Consider the following 25,469-nt stretch of genomic DNA (forward strand, 5'->3'; position numbering starts at 1 on the left):
AGACACTTTTGAGATAGACAGGAGGTTATTGTTCTTTAGGTTGGATAAGAGGCCCAAATTACATCCGGGCCCCTGTAGGCAGTATCAGTGCAAAGGGACAAGACAGCACCTGCCCCGAAGAGTTTATGGTATTTGTGACGGTTAGAGGCTGGGTGGAAGAAAGGCTGTGCTGCTCTTGGCAAGCGCAGGCACGAAGATCTGCTGGGACCCTCGCACTCAAGGTTTCCTTTCATCAGAAACTTGGATGGGAGAGAGGAGAGAGGGAGAAGGATGTGGGGGCCTGCGCCCCATCTGGAGGTGTTGCATGGCTGGGGCCACACCTGGCCTGGGGAACCAGAAGCCCTCCTAGGTCCTCCCTCTTCTACAGAAAGAGCCAGAGGATGAGGGAGCTGCCTCAGGGGACTGGGACCTGACCCAGCTGGCTATGGCCACTTAGTGGTACCCAGCCCTTGTAGTGGTGCTTCCAGGGGTTTCCCATAATTGCTACAGGGATGTGCCCTTTACAGCTCATCTGCCCCCTCTCGCCAGGTACTTAAAAATGCTCAGATCCAGAGAGGCAGTAATGTAGTATATCCTCATCCCATCATCAGGATATCTGAGAGCTTCAACCTCTCGTTTGACACTAATTGTTGTGACAATTTAATAAAATACTACGGTAGATTTTTTTTTTTAATCCTTGTCTTAATGTAATGCTCAGCACAACTGAGAGAACCAAGACACGAACTCAAGGGAAAAGTTCAGAGGCTAAGAGCAGCTTTTAAGCCTTAGGAAATGCTGAAATGGAAACAAAGCAGGAATTGTCAAATGTGTAGGAAATAATTTCTGCTTCAAATTCATTGAAGACATTGGAATTACTCCAAAGAGGAGCCGGTCCATTAAATCACATAAGAGTGGCTGCACTGAGTCAAATCAAAAGCCCATCAAGACAGTATCATTTCTTTAACAGTTATCGGTAGCAGCTGCTGAAAAAGAATAAAAGAAAGAGGACAAGGAGAGGGGACCTACCTAACCTCTAATAAAATCTGTATGTTAGGGACTTCTGGAGCTATTTTCCACAGTGAGTCCACCTTATCCTTTCAGGCCCAATATTCACAGTCCCTTTCATTGACCTGTTTGTATTTTTGGCATTCCAAAAGTTTATGGCAGTGAACTTATGGCAGTGAAAAATTTATGGTAGTGACTCTCCTCGCTGAACTATGGGCTGTGTGAAAGTTTAGTTTGCTTGAAATGTTCTGCCTGATCATTTAATTCAGTGTCCCCTGCACCTCCCCTGCAGTGAGCAACTGCACGCTTTCTGACCTGTCTGGAAAGCTGCATGATTTTAGATTTCACCTCATTCTCTTTTCCAGACTGAAGAATCCCAGCCTATTTATTTTCTCAGTAAATAGGAGCTGATCACCTTTTTGTCTCCATCTATGCCTTTCCTATAGTTCGACTGTAAGGCCCTCAAGGGTATAACAGAGTCCTGCCTCATCCCTATAAAGCGCCTTGCACATGAGTGTTGCCTTCTTCTGACCTGGCTGACATTATAGACAGTCAGGAGGAAAGTGCAAGTTGCAGAATTTCTGTAGGTAGAATTTATGCAAATGGGTACAGTTTCTGCATTGCGGACTGGAAAAAAGATAATTTTGCCATCTCTGCCACTCCACCAGTGATATCATCTATTTCTAGTTACCACAGGCAATGCAGCAGGCTGGTGACGTTGCATTGTTCAAGGTTGGACAGGACAGAATTAATAGCAGGAGATACTTTAATGAAAACCGAGCACCAGGAAAGGAGTGATGTGTTTGGATTTGCTTTATAGCCTGAGATGCAAAGCAGGTAGGGATACCCTGGATCGATTCCAGCTATATTGCACAGCAGCGTCCAAAGATATCAGCACTAAAGAGCCCTTTTATTTCCCAAGCCATGCCTCAGTAGTCAGAAGAACTTGTTTGGTGGGCCTGAAGCCAAAAGGCCCAACCGTCTGACTTTCCGAAGCTGATGTTTACTGTCCCTTGTATCACAAAGCTGCTGCCTGGAGAGCAGCTGGCCAGAGGTGTCTGGAACAATCCCAGCCACGGTTTCATAAGAAACTCTTTCTACGTCTCTGCTTTCCCACAAAGGCTCATATTTTATGATTGCTGGTGGGCAGGAGGCTGATGAAATGCATAGCTGATCTGAAAACATAAAAAGGCAAGAGGCAAGATTTAAAAATTATACCAGTCATGGTTAGGTCTGTGAAATAAATAACACACATAGTCATTGTGCAAGGAGGAACAACAAATTCACTACCCCCCCACCAGCTGGTTTCCTGTCTGTGGTGTAATGGGTGGGAGTCTGGGTGGTAAATTTACACCTCGCTAAAAGCCAGATTATAAATTCATTGTCCTCTCCCTTCCTCCCTCTCTTCCACGTCCTCTCCAGAATTAAGAGCTGGATTGTACCAGAGTCATTTTAACTACACATATATTTTTAAAAAGCCTCAAACTTCACTTTCTTGTGCCTGAGAACTAAGGTTTTCTGAAACAGAATCCCCCTTTGAATCAGAAATGGGGTGAAATGCAGTGAAATGTAGTGTCAGCTTTGACACCCTGGAAACTGTGAACTCTACCTCTCTCCTGGTGGTCTCTTTCCGTTCGGGTGGAGGAGCTCAGGAGTGAAACCAAATGAGACAACACCTCGCTGGTTCCCAGTCCCCATGGTCTGGGGAGAAAAAAAAAACGTGGGATTTGGATCTCGCATGTTCTCAGCCTGGCAGACAAACACCCTCCCAAAAACAAACTGAAAAGCAATGAAAGCCGGTGAGTCAGTAATTACTCATCCCCATCAACATTAGCTGCATGCGTGCTGCTGTCTCTGTGCCACCTCCTTTGCCCCTAGGTCACGGGTCAGGGAACCTCCTGGAGGGCTACAGACCTGCTATGTGGCTCTTTCACCTCTGCTGATGGTAGCCACCATCGTATGTGCTCTATAGCCCATCTGCACGGATTTGTCTGGGGATGAATGCTGTGGCTGCCCTTCTGTCCACATAAGCTGGTGACGTTGGCTGGGGGTCTCTAGTGCTCAGGTGTATCTTGAGGCTGACCTGAAGGAAAGCAGATTAGAAAGGTGATTTCAAAAGATGTGTTCTGAATGAAAGGCCAGCTCCTTTCCCTCTGACTCTTTTCCGATGCTCACAGCCCATGTCAACAAAAAGAACAGTATTGCTTAGGTTGAGTCCCGGGTGTACAAAGGGCAGTTTACCCCAGTATGTTTGTTGAGAATGCCTCACCTTGCCACGATTTGAAAACAAAAAAATCTCTAAATGCTTGAGAGCCACACATCCCCTAACACATCTCTTGGAGAGCCAACAGGAAGGCAAAAGGCTAGTAGAGGTCCAATTTGCTTTTTACCACATTGGGTTGGTGCAGGTAGGACACAGAGCTGTTGGATTTTCTGGCTCACATTCTTCACCACAAGAGACGCAGAAGACCCAGGCAGCCCTGTGCCATCACAGGGTGGAGGTATTTATATGGAGCAGATTCAGCTTGGGAGGTAGGGCTGAGCTGCTTGTAAGCCACCCTCACCTGCTGTCCATCTTCTAGCAGATGAGAAACGGACTTTAGCCTGAACATGACCAGGGTCCCATTTTGCTAGAAGGATTTCCTCAAAACTTCCCAAATATGAGGAAATAGGTGAAATGAGGAAAAGACAATGTTTTAGAAGAACTCCAACTTCCTAGGGCTAGCTCAGCTACCTGAATATTGCCGTGCATTGCAATGGCGAGGCAATTGTCAATGGGGTTGCTCCTCGAGGCAAACAGTGTTTATTTCAGTGGTTATTTCAGGGGTAGTCTGTATATATGATTCATGGCAGATATGCTCATCTTCTGGGAACTTCTTTGAGTAGCTAAAACATTCATTCCAGTTGATACATTCACTGGTGATGATAAGTGTAAAGGGAAACCAAGCGCACTATTTTTATTCCTGTCTGAGTACTTGTGTTTTCCACATAAAGAGATATGAAGATGCTGCTTTGCAACCTTCTCTCCTCCTGGGGACAGAATGAGAGCACAGTTGCTTTTAATCGAGTAAACCGTTGTCAGTGCACAGTCCAGAAGTCTCCAGCTACCCTGGCAAGAGGCCAGACAAACGAGATTGCTCCATTCTGAGCCTCAAGTGTCATTGAAGTGTGACATATTAGCAAGAATAGCCTTGGATGGAAAATATACCTCGACCTGTGACTCAGCAAGCTGGGCAGCAGAAGTCTCTCGCTCTGTCTTCTCATTTTTATAGTCTGGGAGAATCTCTGTTTCTGATAGCATGGACTTCATCTCAGCAGTGAAATTGCTCTCTGAGCAACCTCCCTAATTACATCACATACGGCCCCCTGCTCCCTTTCACTGATAATCACCCAAGCTGCTTGTGGCTAACAAGCAGATGCAGCTTTTGCTTCTGTGGGAAGCACCGTTAGAGAAGTATTAACGTACTTTGGCTTTCTGTAATATAATGAGAGGTTTTATTGTTCTTTGTATAAAGTTGACCATGGACGTCTGCTTTTATTTTGTATTTCATTCCAGCCCACCCATCTGTTCTGCTTCTCTGCGATGGAAATAAAGGAGGTAGGTTGGCATCTGATTAGCCAGCACTTCACAAACCAGCACTGGCTCATCTCCAGTTTCAGGATTCTTGTTCCTGTACACAGCCTTCAGATGTGTTCGATGCTATGCTATGCTATGTTATTCTATTCTATTCTATTCTGTTACGCTATTCTATTCTATTCTGTTCTATTCCATTCTATTCTATTCTAATTTTCTTGCCCTTGCCTGGATGTCGGGTCAGATGATGTGTGCTTCAGACACAGTAAATCAGATAAATCAGATGACTGTCAATCAGATACTCCATAAACGTGTTCATCATGGCAAAAAGCCTCTTCTTCTTTCCCACCTCCTGACCAAGGCCTCATCTGGAGCGCTTGGTGCCACCGCGGGGATGCAGGCAGAGTCCCTTCCAGCTGGTGTGCTGCTGATTCAGTGGTATTTGCAGGAGCTGCACCACCCACTGCCAACTGTTCTCTGGATTAGATGCACAGAAATTGCCGTGCCAGAACAGGCTGCTGGTCATCTAGTGGCTAATGTAAGATTTTTTAGAGAAAGACATAAAAGGCTTATAATGAATCCAATTAGTCAATATTATACCAGTGGGGGATATTTCTCCCTGACCTCAGCTGGTTATCAGATTATGTACCCTGAAGCATGAGGATTGATAGCCCTTGTCATTTCAGTGTATCTGGAGTAGCTGCAGATGCTCTATTTATTCATATTTATGTTTAGGAACAAATTCAACTCATATACAAGTGCGTGCAACTCCTCTAGTTTCAACTAGCTGTGAATCAGATAAACATATTGATTAAAGACATGTCTTTGAACATGGAAGAATAATGTCAAGCTTTGATTTTTTTTTCTCCACGGTAGAAAATAGATCTGTTCTTACAGAAGAGCATTGCTTACACTGCAATATTCTTAAGCAGGTTTTTTCAACGTGGGCAGAGCAATGTAAAAAAACACCAACAAAACCAAACAGCTGGCGTTTACTGAGGCAGACTTTACACAGGAGCGAGATCAATCTTAGGGAAGTAAACCTCAAGTGCCTACTATAATATTGATACGTACCTCAGACTTCAGTGTTTTTTAATTTATTTCTAATGAAGAAACGCTTTTTAAACACACAGTGTGCACCTTCAAAATATTGCCATGATGTTTTCTGCTGAATTCACCTGGCTGTAAAAAGTAACGCAATAGCAATGAAGATAGGTATAAATTGCCCCCAAAATCCCAATATTTATTACGAATGTGACTTCTATTTGTGAGAAGGGAGTGTATATGTGTGTACGTGTGTTTGTGCATTTGTGAGTCTGGCATCAACTTGTTCTGCTGTTTACGATGAGAGGTTGCTGAGAGCTGTACACAGGGAGCAGTTTCTCTGATGAATTTAGGCAGTCCTCTTTGTGGTGTTGAGGGTGACTCACTGGCTGGTGTGTGGGAACATAATTAATCCTGCAGATTTCTCCTAGTTTTTGCTGCGATTATTACTTTGAGTATTCACTGATTTACAAATCAAATCCTGTACTGATCGCCTAAACCACATGGTTTTATTTTTACTCCCTGATGGGGATTCCCCCAAGGTATTTAGGGGCTTTCAGGAGAAGCGCATGGTCAATACGTGCTGCGATTTTGGGAGAATATCCATTTGTAAAAGTTGTGCATAGTATGTTTTTTGCATTACTGACACATTCATTTTTAAAAGGTAGAGAGGCAACAGGAGAGGTGCTGTATGAATCAGAAGATGAAGTGTTTGCTGTAGAAACTACCTCTCATGCAATTAATAGTGAAACATTTGTTAATATCTGGTGAACACCTGCATATACTATTCCTAAGAATAACATTTAATGCCAGTTTCTCCAGAAGAAACATTACAGAACCATGCCTCTTTCCTATGATGTGGTACATTTGAAAATAAAACAAGAGCCTGGTGCTTGGAAGAGTTCCTAAAGCTTTCCCAATTCATCATTTGTCCTTCTTTAATGTCTCTGAGTTCATTCCCCGATATGTCATTGTGTTGCAATGCTTTTCTGCAGCTGTCCCCCCCGCCTTCACACAGGGTTTAGGTGACACATTTCTTCCAAGGCCCCTTGCAGAGTTTCAGATGGTCATTTACACTTGTGTCAAGGGGATGCACAGGGTGGATATTTGCATCACCTGCCATTAGCACGTAGGAGCGTAGTGTCCTCAGAATCCCCTTCCCTGCTGGAGGAGGAGGGGAGGCTATTCCAGAGACCAGCCCAGAGGCCAGACCTGTCCACGGGTGCCTGGGATGGCACGTCCTGATTAGATCCACCCACCGCCCTCACTGGGGGGCCGTTCACAGCAGACCGTTGCTACCATCTGGTTTGGGTTGCCTCTCTGTGGAAAGCTGGGCGACAGAAAAGCTCAGAGTTTGGTGAGCACCTGGACTAGGACATGTCTGGAGTGTGCCTCCAGATGAGAAACTTGGAAGTGTGCCCAGGTACAGTAATATAGATACAACTGTAGAGTATCTAAGTGGAGCTCCTCTTCTGAACTACCATCTGGAGCAAAGTCTTTCCTTCTGCACTGCAAATTAAGCCTAAAAACTGGAGACAAACAATAACAACCCACTGTAACCTAGCCATAAGGAGAAGTAGGCCATTTTGACTTGCTGGAGTTTTGGACACACTTTCCATTGGTGTCATGCTGGGATAATAATCAATGTCTGGGATGCCCTTCCAGCCTATGACTCAGCTGTGCTGAATCCTCCTAGTCTAAAAATTGGATGAACAATCAAAATGTGCACTGAAAAGCAAAGATGATGCAGGATGGTGTCTATCTCCTTCTCACAAACATTAATCTTCATATGCTTTCTGAATATTGCAAAGTGTTTTGGCACGTATTATCCTGAAATGTTTGTTTCAGCTCCAGCAGTTAATGAAAACTCATCAAATGCAGTATTATATTGACACGTAGATGCATGCTATCTCTATTAGTAGTTCTTCTCTATTCATTCTCATGAACATAAAAGTTGAGGAGTTGAGCCTTGGTTTCTGATTTACGTACTGCCTGTTCCTAACACAGAGGACAAACTGCAGCAAATTAATCCTGAGCCCAGTGCCAGTGAAGCTACTGGCGTGACCCCAGACACAAATTTGTCCCCCCATATCTACTTTGACTTTTTGCCTATTTACAAAGGATTTGGCTGAAAAAGCCCTTGGCTTGAGTATGTCTAAAGTTCAGTTTATTTTTACTGACTTGGGTCCTACAGGACTCCTAAGGATTGCAGGCACCAGCCAGCTGTGTTTAGCCTTGTCTGTTACAGTAACGTCAAGGAAACCTATCATAACTGGCAAGCCTTCTAAAAACATGAGTGCTCATGGATTACAAAAGGAGAAAACAGTCAGATTAAAATAAACTGTTACCAGACAAAAAGACACCCACCCTTTTCCCCTACAACTTCTTAAAAAACAGGGAATTTGCTTTGATCAGACTTTAAGGTGAAAGCAGATCTCCTGGAAGTTATCTTCAAGCTAACAAAATAGTGATAAGCAAGGGAGGAAATGGAGCCAAGATACGGCATGTTTGTTAAAAGACAAAAATCTGGCCATTGTGACAATCTCTTCCAAGATCTCCCAGAGAGGACGTTACAGAAAAAGCCTAGCTGAGCCCTGAACAGGATTTCCATTCTTGCACAGTTGGTCTGTTTGTGTGGCTTTGGGATTACATGGAAATATTCTCTGGAGGAGACACAGAGAGGCTTGAAAATTCAACCACCTCTAGTTGGCTTTCCCCTTGCTGGGACAGAGTCAAAGTATAGAGTGCAAGTGAAAAAGAAAAAACAACCCCAAAAAACCAACCCAAACCAACCAAACAAAAAAAAACACCTGACAAAAAAGCACCCAAACCCCTCCCTCACTATTGGTCTCTATCAAGGAGTTGAGCCACTGAGGGATTTCAAAGCTAACACATGCTCACACCCAAACTTCTTGAGACACCAGAAGAATCAGCTTCCCAAAGGAATACTTCATGCTATGGAAAAAAGGCTATGAAAAACAAAAAGTTGTGGAGAATTTGTCCCACTCAGTAAATGCCACACTAGTGTGAATCGCTTTGCTGGGTCAGGCTGGACAGTCTGCTCGGCTGAAGCCAGGCTGCTTTAAACCCAGCTTCACCAGCCAGTTGACAGAGGGTTTGTGTTAAGCAGCTGGAAGACCCCCGTGAAAACGAGTGTTTAATTTTCATGGAGTGGTTCCAGGTTTAAAATGGAGTGAGTGAGAGAAGAATTTGCAGCGAAAGAGCGTGGCTCCATCAGCCTGCAGCCAGCAGGAGAGATGGAAAGTCTCCCTGCCACGCAGGAGCAGCCAGGTCTGTCACCAAAGGGGGAGGCACTTCCAAGAGTGAGTCACCCCATCCTTAAAAAGGTGCCTAGGAGAGGTGGGATGAATCACCCTTATGGAGTCTCTCCCTCTTTTTGTTCACTGCAAGAGAATCACAAGCAACTTTTTGACGGTTTGCTCAGCTTTTATACCCCTAAAATCTGAGTCTGGTGGAACAACTCAAGGAAAATTGCTTATTGCCCCTGCAGGTGCCATGGCCGTGATGCAGATAAGCAGAGGACTTCACTGTGTTATCGGCCAGGGCTCCTCCACCCAGCTATATTTAGAGTGAAGAAGCCCAACAGCACAAACAGGATTTGCGCGTGTGGTTATCTTGTTTGTCTGGATTTTGAGTAGCAGCAAACTGCTTGACAGGACATTCAGAGGAAGGTGAAAACAAACAGCCTTCCATCTGGAGTTTCTCTGATAGTACAGATTTTTTAACCTGAGAACCCAGCCTAACCTAAAGTCACATGGAGAAAAGGTCAGAAGTGGTCATGGCTCTGAAAGAAATTGGACGCTCGCAGGCTGATCATCAACAAGGACTTCTGCTTAGCACATGATTTCCACAGAGCAGTTTTGTCCTAGCTGTGTTAGATACAATGTTTAGATAAGAACTACAAAATGTAGACAGAAAAAGGACTTTCTACTTGAACTCGTGGTGGATACACTAAGGATAATTCAGGTCTTACATGGTGTATTCAGGATAAGGGAGAGAGTAAATGTCAGTAAAAAGGAGTGTGCCTTGCACATCAGCTCAGAACATTTTGATTTTATATGCTGCTGGCCAGTGGCTAACCACATTGTCCGGAAACTAAGAGAGGGGGAGACATTCCCCAAAACGGTAGTTTGCCGCATTTCCTGAGCCCCAGGATCCCTTTGGATGCTGACGGTGTTCAGGAGATGACCTGGCCTTTTCAAAGCTCACTGTTTATTGGATCTGATGCCTATCTGTAATTGTGAATTAATATGCTGACTATTAGTCACTTCCACTCCTGCTTAAAATTTTCTCAAATTCCACACAGTCTCTTGCAGCTCCTGGATGTTGAGATAAGGTAAAGAAGGACATTTTAATGATGCCATTTATGTACTCTTTGAATGTTACATCAATCTTTGGCTTTGCTTCCCCTGACTTGGCAAATGGAGTGTTTTGTTTCATTCCTGATTTCTCCCAAGCCCTCACTGAGCACTGAGTCTGCGCTGTCAAGGAAGAGAGAACTGCGCTGGCAGGAGAGAGAACTCACTGAGAACTGTCACCGGCGTGATGCACTGCGGCTCCGTCGCCGCTTCAGAGCAGGAGCAGGAGCGAAAAGGCAGCATAGGCAGCATGGGCACTGGGAGAAGGAGGGAAATGGGGCCCTTTGTCCAGCCAAGCACCTCAGCTAAGTAAGAAAACCAGGACAGTCCTCACTTTTCTTCACAATCCAATGGCCGGCACAGACATCTTGCAGTTCTTCCCACAGTTTTCCAGTTGTATGATCCTCCTCATGTTGCTACTTCCTTGCCCTTCAGGCCTGCTTCCGTCCCGTCCCATCCCATCCCATCCCATCCCATCCCATCCCATCCCATCCCGTCCCGTCCCATCCCATGCCTGTTAGCTGGCCCCAGGCAACTCAAATGAAAAGGCTCATTGAGGATAGCCTCTCCCTGTCCAGGTGCAAAGCGGCTGCTGTTCCCTCACCTTCCCTAGCCAGCCATCACGCCCACATCCAACTGCCACTAAGCAAAGCAGCACAAAGCCAGCAGATTTGCATACATCTGTGCAGGCTGTCTGTGAGGTCTGAATGGCTGAGTTTCATTTTGGGTTTTGGGCGTATATGGAGCCAGGCAGTGGTGGGTATCAGCAAACGTGTGGAAGTGACGTGTTTAGTCACTTCTGCTTGCCAGGGTGCGTATTCTGCTGTTGGATAATTCACTGGCTGCTTATATAGATATTCCCTTCGGTGGGACTAAAATTGTTGTCACGACTTTGCTGCTTTTGGCACTGATACCTGTAAGGGAAATCTCTGGGATTGTTTAGTTTTCAAAGAAATGACCAAGGTGATGGTGAAGGTGGTGGTGGTAGAGATACGGTAGCACTTTTCAAATAGAATAAATATTCTAGCTAGGGGAAGAACAAAATGGAAGGGACTTAAATCATCAAAAGAGAGATTTTGCTTAGGTACTAGGGAAAGCTTTCTCATGCTAAAGATGATAGTGCAGCCATGGAATCGCTTATCAGGGAAAATTGTGTAGCCTCCACCATGGTGCCAGAGCAGGAGATGGCAGAGGTCCAGCACAGATTAGATCAGTACCTGACTCTGTTGATCGACTGTGGAACAGGCAGATGGACCAGGTGACCTCTCAAGGTCTCTTCTAGCCCTGTTTTCTCTGACTCATTTATAATAAGTAGCACCAAGAAGCCACAATCAGTGCAGTTTTGGAGGCTGTATTAAGATGGGTAAGAGAGGGCCTCTACCCAGGAGAACCTAGAGTCAGCAGAGACGAGACAATATGTGCCTGGGGGGAGACGGAGGCAGAGAGAGGGGAGCTAGGTTTCCCACAGCTGGCCAGTGGCAAGGCGGTGGGGAGGAATCTGTGCTTCTGGAGCCACCATCAAATGACTGATCAGAGGCTGGCCAGAAACATTAAGTTCTTGTATTGCCAGTGGGTCTGCAGTTTGGTGAGTTTCATATTGCTTTCAAATACTTTGAATATTTTGCAGCCCCTACCAAGAGGCTACAGTACTTCCCATTCTGCGTCTCAGAGGCCAAGGTAATGCTCTGAAGTACTTCAAATCCCTTATCAAACCCGTAGCACACAAGCTTTTGCTCAGGTAGCCCCACTGTCAGATTTCCAGGTGATGCTTTTCTGCAGAAGAGCCCAAGGGCTGAGGCAGACATCAATCCGATTTGATGAAACCGTGAAGTTCTCTCCATCCTTCTTCACTTTTCACCCTGGGAGAGCAATTGGCTGGTCATCTGTGGGCTGAAATCTCAAACCACTTAGGATACTGGTTTCACTGTGAAGGGGCTGCCGAAGAACTGAGGCTGCTCCTTCAGCTTCATTTGTGGAGCTGGGAGCATTTAATAAATTAGGGGAAATAATATTTATATTAATCATTTGATCTTGATCTTTTTGTGCTCTAAGTCACAGTAACTACCTGAGGGACTTCCACAGGCTCAGCTGGAGCTGTCACTCGAGTTTGGAGCACAAAAAGCCACCACACGCACACAGGCACGTGCGCGGAGGCAAGCACGCCTGCCCCTGGTCATTCCCTGTCAGCAGCTCCCAGAGTGATGTTATGTCCTGGGAAGATGGAGAGGGGGCTGGTAGAAAACGTGAAGCAGGGAACCTGCCTCCCATCTTCTCATTTCCCCATTCACGAGAGAAGCAGTGTCCAGCCCCGCGACTACCGGAGGGGAGTTAGAGGTAGGTCACACTTCTGGCCGTGCTGGAGAGCCTCAGCAGGGCGGGCAGCGGGGCAGCGGGAGGCTGCGGCACGCTCCGCGCCGGCCTCTGCTCTGCCAGGGCAGCGGGAGGAGGTGCTGGCAGGTAGCACAGCACCGCTGACATGGCACGCTGAGCCCCCGCAGCCTGGCAGGTGGACGGGCTCTGCCAGATTGCCTGTGAGCCAGCAAACAACTCAAGCAGAGTCGACAGCGTCTCCAGGCAGCTTAGCTCCCGCAAGTGTTGTTTTTATTTCCCACATCAGGGGAGCAATGCTGAGGCTCTGCAGAGAGACGGGGGAGAGGGCAGCTTGCCTTTGTTCACTACGGTTTCTTGTAGAGACACCAGTACAGCCTTTCCCAGCACCGGCTTAATTGCCTTCTGCATGAAGAAAGCAAAAGCTACCTAATTAAGGAGTCATGTCAATAGATTTTTACCATTTTTTTTCTTTCTAGTAATTACTCTGACTCACCAAACGTTCTGCATGGTGATGCGTCCCTTACAGGCCAGTTTATTCCTGTTTACCCATCACAGCCCACAGCCCTGCACTCTCTTCTGGCTGCAAAACCACAGTACTGAGCTGGTCGTCCGTGATTTCCCAGTAGCTCCCCCAGCAGTCCCGGAGCTTCCTCCTCAAAGGGCCATGCTTCCTCCCCAGCGGGCTCACTGCTAGGAGCCCACTGCTCTCAGTCCAGCTGCTCTGCGTTTATGCAGAGAAGCCCAGGATGGCTGGAATAAACTCTTTTCGACAATAATTGATATTTCTGCTTTAGTGGGCAATGGTGGCATTCTCTGGGGGATCTCACAGTCTGGAGGAGGTCAGGACATCCTCCAGTCTAACTGCTGTTTGCCATTTGGTATTTATTAGTGGCAATGAATAACAGGGAGAACTAAATCCATCCTCTCCCCTGGGAGCCGTTGGTGTTATTTAAAATACCAGAACAACCAAACCAAAACCAGGAGCAGACTCTTAGGGATATCATCCCTCTCAAAAACAGCACCACAGTAATCCTCAAGCCTTGCAAATAACCTTCAGCATCATACATCAGCCTGTTTCAAAGGACAACCACCCTTGCAGAATGCCCCAAAGAGCAATAATCGCTGGTTACTTCCAGAGGTAAAAGTGTTTGACAAAAGTGCCCCCTACACTAAGGGGAGCTTGCAGATACAGTATCGTAAGGCTAGAAAGGAATCTAGTTGGGAAGCCTTTAACCCACCACAAGGTGGTGGACAAATTGGCTTTTGAGGAGATGACAATGAGTTGTGTCCCAGGAGTTCCCACAAGTACCTTTGGGCAGCGGACTGAAACGAATCATCCCACAAGCCCATGTGGGATGGAACTGCAAATGGGAGTTGGTATTGGTATTATAAAAACTACACGGTATATGTAAATTTCCTACCTCTGCTGCTCTGCTAACCAAGGTTTTCATGTCATCAAGAACAAGGGAAGGCCAATCAAGAACAGTTTGGTGATGCGAGTATGATGGCTCTAGTAGAACATCACTGATAATTCATAGGAAACACACAAGACTTGACCTGAAGTCTCTTATGGAAGAAGAGCAATAATACCTGTCTGACTTCTCCCTAACTAGTGAATATGAACCCTGCATACGACCCAGAGACCATCAGATGTAGTCAGTCATGGCAACAGATCAAGCACTGAGTGCTCTGGATGGTTCCCACATGAATGCTGAGTGAAAAACATTCAACAGCCTGTGGGGTGAAGCTGTGCCCCATTGTGGCTCTCAGCAAACAGGCTATCAACGTGTAATTGCTTCAGACACGAGCTGCTCACCGTGGCAGGCCTGTGCCCGGCAGCAGGGTATCTGCTGATGACCAGCGATGGATGAACGTCCATGTGCAGCACCATCTGGCATAGCTGGAGCTGGCCATAGCCATTTGTTGCTCTGAAGGAAACCTCAGGAAAATGTGGAGCCCTCTGTGTTTCACTGATCCATCGGGAAAGATGAATTGACAAGCTGAGGGCATCTTGGCTGTAGGTACAACAAAATAGCCTCTGGGTCAACGGCTTGACTGCTAAGGCCGTTACCCTTGCGCATAACTTCAGAAAGGTGGGAGGTTTTTTAAGGTGTCTGAGGTAACAAACTATTTTATTATCTTTGTTGCTACTTTGCTGCGTGAATCTGAGAAGTCATCTAAGCTCTAGCTGCACCAATTTCCAGATCCAGGAATTTGTGATAATTATGATACAATGATACAAATATCAAAGTCATTGAGATGTGATCCAATTTCAGGTCTCCATGTAGGGCACAATCCACATTATTTGAGTCTAATTGAAGATATTTACTTGGCTACAGATGAAAAGGAAATGATAAGATGATAGTATTGACACAGATACTTCAAGAAGAAGTAGGGGGTAGGAATAGTTTAAGCTGGCATTCACCGCAGAGAAATATCTCTTAAATCTCAACCTAAGTGTTTATCCGTGTTGAGCCAGTTGCTGCAGTGGTAACATCTTCTTGAGGGGTGTTAATAGAAGTTATTAAAATATAAAGTAATATTTACAAATGACATTTTCATAAACGGGCACAATGGATGCACATGCAAAAACTTGTTTGGGTGAAAACAAAGAGTAGTTGCAGATGTAGAGCAGCTGCTGGTACACGTGAGTAGCTGCTGGAATTTACCTTGAACACAAAAATGTTCATTTGCATGGTTAAATGTTGGCTTCAAGCAAGCACCTGGATTTGATGCAATTAATGGATCTGGTGGGTGCTATCCCAGTCACCCAAACACTCACGAGACAGACCTACAAAGTAACCGAAAAGGCTTAATAAAGGGTTTTCTTTCGAGTAAGTTTTACGGTTTTATTTACCATCTCATTTTAGAGCTTTTCTGGCTTATTCGGCCATGTCTCTAGCTCTTCAATAAACCCACAGAGGTTCTGAATTCTTCTCTTCTTTTTTGGTAATTACAACTTGAAATTCCATAGTAATCATTTATTCACAGGAACTAGGGTTTCAGGAGTGCTTGGTTCAGGGTCTAATGAGGATGAAGAGGGCCAGCAACCATCGTGTCATTACTTCTTTGGGAAACACTGCGATTAAAGCAAGGCAGGACAGTCCCTTCTTCCACTCCCGCGCTGGCAGAAGACCTGACCAGCTGTCTGTACATCTCAGGGTGGGAAGCCAGTGTCTGACCAGGGACCGTGCTTCATCCTGGCTCTTCAGGACGCCAGGTTATGCCACTCTGTTAGAGGCTTTGTCTTAAAAGTGCAATAAATAAAATAGTAATATTAACTTCCTGCCTTACAATACCGGCTTCCACACACTCCACGCAAACTCTCCAGAGAGTTGCAATTAATGGTTGTAAAGGAATAAAATGAAATTCTGAAAAATAGACTCTTTTCCTCAGGTCTAACTTGCCTGGCAGAGATCCTGATTATTATCTTTCAGAGAGGTGATTGCCAGCCACTGAAACAAGTTAGCACACATCTTTCCCCTCTCCGCACCCCTCTCCTCTGCAGGCACAATCACAGAAGCTTGATGCTAAGGCTCTAAGGAGCTTGATGATGAAGATGTACTTGGGCTGAGAATGGCTGCCATTTCACTAGCACACGCAGGCAGTATATAGAGCACTCTTCAGAAAATGTCACTGGAAACCTGGAAACATCAGTCTGAACCAGGAAAAGCCTGCGATGTTCAAGCGATCTGAAGAAATCTGTCCTCACAGTCTCTGCTTTATTTCTGGACGTGGCAATTTGTTATAGAGAGACACAATAGAAGGTGTCGATGAATCATCTTCTGCTTTCGCTGTTGTCCCAAGCATGGAGATAGTCTGCAATAAACAAAGCTTTCCTTTTGGTGGTTTAAAGTGATGACTGTATGTTTAACCTTCACCAACACCCATGGAAGGAAAAATTTCCACGTCCTGGAAATGGGAGGCTCCTGTATGGGTAATACTTGAAGGTGTTGCTAATTCTCACATCAAACACAAAAATCGCACCTCAGCTGCACTTCTCAAGCCTGGAGAAATCCCAACAGTTGAAGGCAGAGCAAAACTCAAGTCTCCCAAGACCCTGCTCCCTTAGTAATGAGTCTGGGACTCAAATGCTGCCCAGCTGTAGGCAATATCAGTGGAAAGAAGCTGAATTCTGTATTCCAGGCATGGAGCTGACAGCAGACCCGGGCTGCACACACACGAGGCTTTCTGGGGAAGAATCCGGTGCTTCCTAGTACTCAGAGGCTCTGGAAGGTGTTATTTGACTTCAGCTTCCAAAAAGCATTTTATAGCACTGGATTCCCCCTTGCACTATATGTAAACCTTACTTGAAGTTGGTCTTTTAGGGGATGATATTCTGCAACTGCATGCACATGGCTGGAAAGCTTTCCAGGGATCACTTCAACTGCAGGACCCATTGCCATGGGTGACCTGCACTGGGGTGAAGTGTTGCACGTGAGTGTTAGATACAAAATAAATTGCTACAGCTGCATAATCACTGTCTGAAGCAGTCATGCTCACATGACCTGTATGCCCATATACCACAAGTGGTGGAGGAATGGTCAAATCTCCTTTTGGATTGAACAGGTAGCATCTACACAGCACAGTGCCAGGAGCACACCGTAAACTCAAGGTATATGTTGTTGGTTTGCCTCCATCACCTACTCTGAGCAGACTCATCCTGGGCAGATGATGAACATAATGTTTGAGGAGCCCAATGTCCCAGGAGGACCCTGAGAAGTAGGTAGAAAACATCCCAACTCTCTGTCTTGTTGCCTTGCCACTATGACTGTGTCTTGAGCCTGTCATGCACTAGGAATGGAGTGGCACCTGCCTGGTGCCTTCTGGCTAAGACAGAGGCTATCAGGCTCCACTTTCTGTGTGAGGAGAACAGACTTCAGCACAGAGACAAATATAGCCTGGAAACATTGTCATATCTATGCAGCTGCTTTTGAGCTCCAGCTTCTGTCCCGAATCTTATATAGCTCGTCCCCCGCATTTCATAGGCTCATACGATGGTAGGATAATTCAGGCTGGAGGTTCAGAGCAGGCCAGCAGCCATTGTTCCCCAGCTTCACGGCTCTGTGCTGAACCACCTCCAGCACTGTCTCCTTATATTGCTGCCAGGGGGGTCTCCTGGTAGAAGCAGCCAGGTGTGTTGGCCATACCTAAACAAATATCAACAAGATTTTGGTTTTCTTAGTGTCTGTTTCAAGGCTAGATAACCTTTTAACTCTTCACACTCATGTTTAAGTGACGTACATGTGTGTGCAGGGGCTTGGCATGAGATTTTGGAAGATGCTGGAGCCTCCAGAGCAGTGATGGAGGTTGTTGAAAGGGTGAAGGAGCTCCTTGTGGCACTGCTCATGTCTGCTCTGTAGCATCCACATCACGGTGTGGACACTCTACTAGCCCACGTCCAATTCACCTCACAGTGTAATTTTTCACTTTAGAAAGTAGGTTGTGTGCAAAATAATATGTATAGGGACTGGAAGTCTGGCAAGTAGCAGGGGAGCTCTTTATTTTGACAATATAGAAACATCCTATCAACACCAGTTATTTTTTATGCCTTTGAAGCTGTGTGCCCAGCCTTAAAGAAAAAAAACTGCCCAATTTTGAAAATCAGGGGCCTGATTTTAAAGCTGACCCTGAGCAGTTCCAATATGAAGCTGGGCTTTCTGAAAGTCTCATGAGCCCCAAATCTGTATTCTGAGAGGTCTTTTTGCAATAAGGGAAAAAGATAACAGAGAGAAGATGCTAAGTAGTATGTTGCAGTTAAGGGTTACTAAAGATGCTCTTAAAACTTCTTTCTGAGGATCTTAAGGCTAAATGTATCTTTTTCTCTGGAAGCATCTCCCTCTGCAGAATGATGAGCTTGGAAGTAAAACCCTCGGTGCTACTTGCTTAAGAACTACGAACTGTTAGTTAGAAAACAAAATTACCTCCACCATCCAAGGATTTTCAGGTAAACAGTTTGTACTTCCCATTTAAAAAGAAATCAGTTAGTCAGAACCATGGGTTTCCCTGGAAAAAGGGGACATTTTATAAGCAAAACTAATCACGATGCTTAGCATGGTGTTGGGGGAATCTCTTAAAATCACAAATACAAGCAAATACTATTCAGCGAACCCAGCAGCAAACTAAGTCCCCATTTATTCCTCAAAACCAAGTTGCCACTGCAGGAGTTTTTGATTCCTGGCAGGATTGCCTGAATCTGTATGCACAGGACCCATGACAGTAAACACGCTCAGATCTGCCAAGTCTACTGGCTTTCTCAACAGAACACTGGTTTTGATCCTGTCTGTGAGGATATTGGACCAACTTAGTGTTTTCCAAGGGGAGCTCCAGGTTTGATGTGGGTATTTGACAAAAGCAATGTGCTTTTTGTATCTGTGAGAGATGATTAGTAAAAGAAAAACTATAATTTTCTGTTCTTGCTAAGGTGTTTGAAGATAATCCAAAAATGAGTGCTTTTTTTTTTTTTTTTTTGAGAAAGGGAATATGTACTTTGCTGTATATTATACATTCCAAAAATAACCTCTTTTTACAATGGGGATATTAAGAGCTGGGGAGATGCTTTTCCACCTAGAAGGCTAAAGGTTGTGTTTGGATACTTGTTTCACTTCGTGTTAACGTAAGTTTTCTCAGTCAGGGAACTCTGCGATACCTTGCCAGCTGCTAGCCTGGTTCCTGCCCTTCACAGCCTCTGCATACAGACCTTTTTTACCAGGTGCCCCTTAGATGTTTGGCCCATATCAGTGCGAGTACTCCTTTTCTCCAGTCCTCTCGCCTCAGGACCATCCAAGAACAAAGTGGTTCATCTCTCGCCCTTTTATTTCTGCCTGTGCCATTGAAGGCGTAAGACTGGTGTAGCTTCCTTTGCACACCATTGCCCTTGCTGTCTCTAAGGGCAGAGTCTTCCCTCTGCACAGCCGTCAATTGTGCTACACGTTTAAAAAGTGGTGGCTCAACACTGTAAGTGTGAGGACTAGAAACTGGGAGAGGCATCCCAGAAAAGTCGGGGAGGTAGTTAGAATCTACTGTTGTGGTCAGGGGCAAAAGCAAAGTTCATCAGCAAGTATGACCTTCCCCAAAGCCAGAGGATTTGGGTCCGTGATGGGGTTCCATCTCTGGGATAAGCATGGCTTTGTGTTTTCCTCACTTCTCTTATGATCCAGTAGATCCAAATCCATTTTCTCTCCACTTTCTTTCAAAAGAAATAAAGACTTGTTTTCTCTGCTCAATTATCTTCAATGCTCATCATGCTCAAGGTTCCCGTTTTGCTTCAGTCAAGAGGTAAACAGTCTGGGAAATGTCTTAGAAGCAGCACTGGGCTTTAACAGGTTGCTCCCTGGGAACATGTACAAAAAGTTTTGAAGGGCGAAAACTAGTAGTAGTAGAAAAAGATGAAAAATAATAATAAGAAAAAGCTGAGAGTCCCACAAATTGCTTTTAAAATGCTTAAAACAAGGGGGCCTTCTGGGACACAAGGGAGCCAAGAGTTGAAAATGGATTGACATTTCTGCGTTTCTTTTTTGACACTGCTAGGGTTGATTAAGTGATAATTAGGCTAGAGAGTGTGCCAACAGTCACTGCTTCATCCTACTCCTTTACCCCCTCAGGACTTGTCACCACTGAATAAAGGGTAGAAATAATATCAGAAATGCCTGCAGTTTTGAGACTGTGTAAATTAAGAGGCTTGGGCTTTTTAATGCTTTATGGCTGATTTGAGGCAAATCAAACTTCCAGACTGATTTTTTTTTCCCCCAGAAATGAAAGGAGATTGGGTTACATGCTCTTTACTAGTAGGATCTAGAGCCCACAGAGCTGGTGCATGGACCTTACTTGTGTCTGCATTCCTGTAGACTTAATAGTGGAGGTACACAGATGTTCTCCACACACAGAGTGTAAAACAAGGACAAATGTCAATGTATAACACTAGCTCTCCCAGAGGACAGACAGACAATATTAACAATCTCACAAAGTATTTTTCAATGTATCTTCTGCTGCAGGGCTGGGATTTCCAGTCCGAGGGGGGGGGTCATATTTTAACTTTTTTGTTCTGATTCATAAAAACAAATCTTTTTTTGTAAAAATCTCACAAAAAAATCCATTAAAGACATCCCCCACTGGTTGGAGAAGTATATAGTTTAGGAAAATTTTGAATATCCATTTAAAAATTCCCTAATCAATTCACTTGATTTCCAAGTTAATTTCATTTTACTTTAACATTTGTTACTTAATTTTAGACTCTTGCATGAGGTTTTTAGCATATGACTTCTAATTTTGTGACATTTTATGTGCAAAACTAATACTTATTTAGAAAACAACTTATTCTATAGAAGTCAAAATACTATAAAATATTCAGAGTGTAACTACCTATGATTGAATAAAAAAACTTACATTCTAAAAGTTAGTGTCTCCTGTTTAATTGCAAAGAAATAATTTGTTGCATTGCTCAGGGAAAGATGAGCTCTGAGCACAACATCTACAGGGGTTTTAACTTCTTATTTAATTAAAATATGAGTTGGAGTTATAACTTCTTATTTAATTAAAATAGGAGTTAGGTGCGCGAGTATGAATTATGTAGGTGTATCTGGTAGCAGCTGTTTCCAATTTCCTAGCATTTGCTTGCTACCATTACCCATATAGCTTAGATAATGTCATAAGCTCCTAGGTGATTTTTATCCTGGCTTTTTCAGGTAAACTCTACAAAAAAATTAAAATTGATAATCCCTCCGTAGCTTCTGGGAGAGAAGAGTGTAGGAATGGCAAACAGAACAGAGTATGAGTGTGGCCTAACTAAAGGCATGATAAAATTTGAGCAAATATTTGATGGAAGTGGCTAGTGTACTTACCTGATTCTGTTTATGCCCCATCCCTGGAAACATCCAAGGTCAGGTTGGACGGAGCTCTGAGCAACCTGACCTAGTGGAAGATGTCCCTGCCCATGGCAGCGGGGTTGGACTAGATGACCTTTAAAGGTCCCTTCCAACCCAAACTATTCTATGATTCATTCTATCAGAAAACATGGTAAATTCACCACTCATTAAATTGATTTTTAATTTTTATTTTAGATTTGTGATTGGTTATCAACCCTGTAGCACCTTATACTCTGACATACAAAGATTAATCTCATTTCCTATCTCCCTTCTGAAATGACCATAGCCTAATACCGAAACCTTCCCTCTGTCCTGGATTGCACATATGGTCATCCTCAGAAAGAAACAGTTAATATAAATCACATTTAAAGACTTTGGCCACAAAGATACAGGCTACGTTCACATGATACAAGCTCAGAAACACTTTTGTAAAACCAGGCCAAAAGTACCAGGAGCCTGACTCCTCTTTATCCCTGGCTTCCCATTGATTTTGAATCGTCAGTTTTCAATGGCCAACTTCAAGATGACCTTTGCTTATATGTCACATTGCCCATGAACAGCTGGAGTGGGACTCATCTCACCTGATTTCTGATGTCTACAGTACAGGATTTTATCTCCAGGGTCACCACTGAGTTTTCTTAGAGTTGATGGAGAAAAACAGGTATGTCTGCAGCGCGCTTTGGCTCATCCTCTCCTGCCTGCATTTACATTCCCCTGCTCTTAATGTATTTTGTTCCCTGAATAACAACTGTAAAACACAGCAGTGCAGGTGCTGCATGTACCTTCCTGCCAGTTCAGAGGACATGAGTCATATGGCTCCAGCTAGAGAGCCTTGGCTGTTACCTCAAACTGTATTATTTGGAGTCTTTTTGTCCGAGAGGTTTTCTGATTCGATCTCTTGTGCATCAGCAGGACAAGAGCCCACAAGTGCCCTGAGCGTCGTGCTTGCTGCTGGGTGCTGCCCCACCAGGCTAGCAGAGCTTCTGAGAGGGGACGGGAGACATGGCGCTTTAGGAGCCTCATAAAAGTGCCTCCAGCTACCAAAGGGTATGCACAGCACCTGATGCCACTGCTTTCTTTACTCAACCATGATAAGGACAGGGCTTGTAACTCGGCAGACGATCAGGAGGCATTTTCATTTAATTCCCCAACTTCTTTCAATTGTGAATTTCAGTGTTAAGCTATTACCATGCTGAAGTGTGAAAAATATAGCCAAGAGGTACCTTTAGCTATTGTAGCTGTTGGCTCACTCCTGGGAGAGGCAGGACTGCATAATTTATCTGATGTTTCTCCTGAGTAAGAAGAACATATTTTCAAAATCAAAGCTCAAGATAGGTTTGTGGTAACAGTGTTGAGATTCCTGAGATAGTTCTGTGCTTGTGCCCTGGCCGTCTGTCTGATAAACCCCGCTAATGTTGCTCTTGGCACTCTCCGGCTGGCTGGCAAGTGGGCATATTCCTCTCAATGGAGCGTTTTTCCAGTACCAGAGCTGAACTGGAAAATGAACCTGGGGGCACAATTCAGCGGGCCGAGCGCCTGTGGAATGCGAAAGGAATCCAGACATTTAATTCCCTGGTAGCTCTCTGTGAAATCCCTGCCTCGCTGCTCTCAGTAGCTTCAGCATGTAACCCTGAGCCACCGGCATCACCAGTGAGCACCAGAACAGCTGGGAGAGTGCACGCTCATGGAACATTTCTCTTTGCAAATGCTTTGTCACGCAGCGGAGCCGCTCTTCCAGGAACCTGCTGTTTTCCTGGCAAACCTGTGGCGAACACCACTGATATTAGAACTTTAAAAAAAAAAAAAAAAGAGAGGGATATGGTTGATTAAATCCTTTGTAAAAAAATCCTGGCCATTTTAGCAGGCATGGCATGTTGGGTTGTGATCGCTCCTGTTGGTATCCCACAAAGGGGACAAAAAGCACACCCCTCTCTGAATATTTCTCTCTCTAACTTTGCCAGTGACACCCCTTCTAGAACCCACAGGGACCCCCCAAAGGGCAGTTCACCCCAACTGGGCATAGTATCTAGGAGCAGCAGACTGCATCACTCTCTGCAGGGCCCTGTCTTAGACGCTGACATGGAAGGAGCCAACACCTGACTTTAAATGACCACATTTAGGTGAGATGAACCCACTCTCCCATGTACATAAACATTTAGCTCACATGGCTGAAGCATATGGACTGTTGTGTTTATAACTTCAGTACTCACAGACACTAAAGAAGGCAAGTCTAGTTAAAATATACAGATCAAAAAAGGGATCTTTTCCTCATGTCACCACCCCTCTCCAGCACCACTGCAAACACCACAGATATCACTGCATACAAGTAGCTCAAGTGGCCCCAAGATGTCGCAGACTTACTGTCACCTCCAGCTACAGAGTATTAAATCAGCAGCCGTGCCTCTGAAGCGAAGGTTAGCAAGCTCCTGATGGGTTGCTGGTGGCTTCTAAACCAACAGTTTCCCTAAAGAAAGAGAAATTCTCCTAGGAACAAGCAACTCCCATGTCAGCTGATGCTCAGCCAGTACACAGACAGATGCTAATGACTTCCAGCAGGGAGAAGGGTCAAACTCAAAAATTTCCTGACCTAGATGAGACCAGTCTCATCACGGATGAGAATGGTATCACCATTAACACCCCAAAATAATGGTTATTGTCGTGTCTAGGACTGAAGTTGTTCATATTTTTTTGTATAAAGTATAATTGTCAGTGTGTGTGTTGTAGGAAATGCCTTATTTATTGAACAGATTGGAATATGAGATTGGAGTACAACTTCACCAGGTGGGAAAACATTTTACCCTAATGAAGGTTAATGACTTGCTGCCAGTTCAGCCAAGTCATTATCAGCGATATCGTTAGCTACCAGGATGGGAGAGGATTGCCCCTGCCCACCAAAAAAGCCAACAGCATCCCTAGAGAGCTGCAGGCAGACACTAGCCTTGGGGCAGGAGTGTGAAAATGCTTCCCGAATAAATTAATACCGATAATCCCGGGAGTGAAGAGTAACTTGAAGTTGAAGAGAAGCCCAGGGGGCCCCAAGGAAGGGAAAGCAAATGAAGTGAGGTTTTCTGTCAGGAAAGAGTATTAAAGAGATGAGGCTTAGGTAAGAAGTGGGTCCTTAGGTATGGCTCATTAGGGGAGAGTGAGAGAAGTCTTCTTGGAGCTGATCTTAAGATAAGCAATAAGTGCTTGTGCTTTATTCTTCTTCCCCTATCTTTAGGTCCTTTCAGGGTTTTGTTTGCATTTAGGCTCTGTAAATAAGCACAAGTGTTTGCTATGTGTTAAACTGGTGTAAAGGATGATGAGAATGTGTCTGAGGCACCTGGCAAACAGCAAGCTATTCCCCATTGCATGGCCGTTGCAATCCTTAACCTTAAACAGTGGTGCCCCAGCTGTGTGCTGAAGTTCATTTCTGTGGGCATTTAGATGGGAAAAGAGGGCTTCCCCACATAAGTGCTGAGGCTGCTTTAGGAATGAGAAGTAGGAGGATCTGTTTGGACGAAAAACTTTCCGATGACCTGTATTAGCTGGGAAAGTGCATAGCTCTCCAGCAAAACAGTAAGAGTGTCCATAGCCCCAGGGTTTTAGTAACAGACGTGTCAGCAAATAACGTTACATTTCGAGTAACAAGACTCCAGTGAAATGAGTAATCATGTAAAAGTGGAAGATTGGCTGATTTCCTTTCTCTATAGCAATTTTACAGACAACAATTGTGCATGATGCCATGGTTTAGCTCATCAAGTGTAATACAACACATTTAAGGTTGTATGGCATGACTTCCTAAGTCTGTAAGAATGCCTCTAAATAAAAATACTTTCCTTTGCAGTCATGAGGAGTACGTACAGCTCACATGGAAATGCCTCTGAAAAAATCCAACTCTTCACACCTGTATTGTGAGTTTTTGCACGCACACAGTGTGGTGTTAGGCTGACACCATGTTCCCAGCCAGCCAAAACTTTAAACTAGTTCCTTTCCGCCTCTTTTGGCAGGGACACATCAACACATGTCAGATGAAGTTGTCCCACATGATGTAACCCATGAAATCATGTACTGGGTCTGGCTGGGATGGGGTTAACATTCCCCATAGAAGCCCATATAAAGCTGTGCTAGGGTGGTATTGACTGCTGCTGAGCCAGTGCCCGCACAGCATCAAGGCTGTCTGCCTCTCCAACACCCTACCCAAGGGCCAGTAGGCTGGGGGTGGGCAAGAGGTTGGGAGGGGACTCAGCCGGGACAGCTGACCCCAGCTGACCAAAGGGATATCCCATATCATATGACATTGTGCTTAGCAAT

This window comes from Calonectris borealis, chromosome 1 (assembly GCF_964195595.1).
Source record: "Calonectris borealis chromosome 1, bCalBor7.hap1.2, whole genome shotgun sequence".
NCBI lineage: Eukaryota > Metazoa > Chordata > Aves > Procellariiformes > Procellariidae > Calonectris > Calonectris borealis.